This window comes from Pelobates fuscus, chromosome 4 (assembly GCF_036172605.1).
Source record: "Pelobates fuscus isolate aPelFus1 chromosome 4, aPelFus1.pri, whole genome shotgun sequence".
Taxonomy (NCBI): domain Eukaryota; kingdom Metazoa; phylum Chordata; class Amphibia; order Anura; family Pelobatidae; genus Pelobates; species Pelobates fuscus.
The window spans coordinates 47,501,961-47,504,040 of NC_086320.1; positions in this window are offsets into that span (position 1 = coordinate 47,501,961).

The following is a 2,080-nucleotide window of genomic DNA, read 5'->3' on the forward strand; positions in this document are numbered from 1 at the left end:
AGCACGCTGGCAACGACGTTACGTTGTAGAATGCGGAAATGCCAAAGCCTGGCGGAAGTGAAAGCCCGAGCAGTAACCTCTAGGAAACGTGTGCTGCCATCCTGTATGCTGCTGTTTGTGTCTGTGTGTCTGTGTGTGCTGCTGTTTGTGTCTGTTTGTGTGCTGCTATCCTGTGTGCTTCTGTTTGTGTCTGTGTGTGCTGCTGTTTGTGTCTGTTTGTGTGCTGCTGTTTGTAGCTGTGCGTGCTGCTGTTTGTGTCTGTGTGTGCTGCTATCCTGTGTGCTGTTGTTTGTGTCTGTGTGTGCTGCTATCCTGTGTGCTGCTGTTTGTAGCTGTGTGTGATGCTGTTTGTGTCTGTTTGTGTGCTGCTGTTTGTGTCTGTGTGTGTGCTGCTGTTTGTGTCTGTGTGTCTTGCCATCCTGTGTGCTGCTGTTTGTGTCTGTGTGTCTTGCCATCCTTGTGTGCTGCTGTTTGTATCTGTGTGTGTGCTGACATCGCAGGGCACTGTCACTGTTTGGAAGAGGAAAGTTCCCTAAAACACTAATAACAATGTGTACCATGTCTGACTGTAGCATTGTGTATGTGTAGCAGTGAGTGTAAGCGTGCATACTGTGTTTGAGTGTAGGTATAGTATTGTGTGAATACCATATCTGATTGTGTATGCTGTATGTGTGTTTGTGGTAGGGTCTCATTATGTGTGTACCGTGCCTGATTGCAGGTGTAATCATACAGACACAGGGATACAGACACTGCCCTATATAGACATACAGACTCAGGCAGACAGACACTATCATACAGAGACATACTGCCATATACAAACATACAGACACTGTCATACAGAGACATACGGTCGTATACAGATATACAGAGACATACAGACACTGCAATACACAGACATACTCAGGCATATAGACAGAGACATGCAGACACTATCAGACAGAGACATACTGCCATACACAAACAGAAACACACAGGAATACAGAGACATACAGACTCAGACAAACATTGTCATACAGAGACGTATGGTTGTATACAGACACTGCAATACACAGACATACAGACTCAGACAAACATTGTCATACAGAGACGTATGGTTGTATACAGACACTGCAATACACAGACATACAGACTCAGGCATACAGAGACACACACAGCCATACGGACACTGCAATGCACAGACATACAGATACTGTCATACACAGACATTCAGATTCAGGCATTAAGTCATACATGCTGTTTAAAAAAATAAATGTTGCTATGTATTTATATTTCTTCTTTACGTCCTTAAGTGTCCCCATTTTCTACACTCAGCAAGTCTGATCTCCTCTATGAAGCCTTCTAGCAGACAGACCTCTCTCTCTGTCCATTTGTGGAGGGGGGCAGGGGTGAATATTGCAGACCAGAAGTGCTGTTAGCTGCTCTGCCTCGTAATCTCTTCAGTGCATGCAATGCAGGCAGGAGACAGCCACAGCACACGCGCAGAGCAGCACTCTTCACTGTGCAGTGAGTGTGACAGTGAGGAGAGGAAGCAGGAGCGAGGGGGCAGAGCTTAAAGGGAATCTCCAGTGCCAGCAAAACAATCTGTTTTCCTGGCACTGAAGGTTCCCTCTCCCTCCCAATCCCCGGTTACTGAAGGGGTGAAAACCCCTTCAGTCACTTACCTGAGGCAGCGACGATGTCCCTCGTCGCTGTCTCCTCCTCCGCCGCCGCTCCTCCTTCTGTCTCCGTCGGCCGGTGGGCAAGACTGATCCTGCCCACCAGTCGAGGAGACCTAATGCGCATGCGCGGCAATGCCGCGCATGCGCATTAGGTCTCCCCCTACGAAAGCATTGAAAACGATTTTCAATGCTTTCCTATGGGGATTTGAGCGACGCTGGAGGTCCTCACACAGCGTGCGGACGTCCAGCGACGTTCTAGCACAGGTTTTCTGTGCTATAGAGCAGGAAGTTCCCTCTAGTGGCTGTCTAGTAGACAGCCAGTAGAGGTGGAGTTAACCCTGCAAGGTAATTATTGCAGTTTATAAAAAACTGCAATAATTACACTTGCAGGGTTAAGAGTAGTGGGAGTTGGCACCCAGACC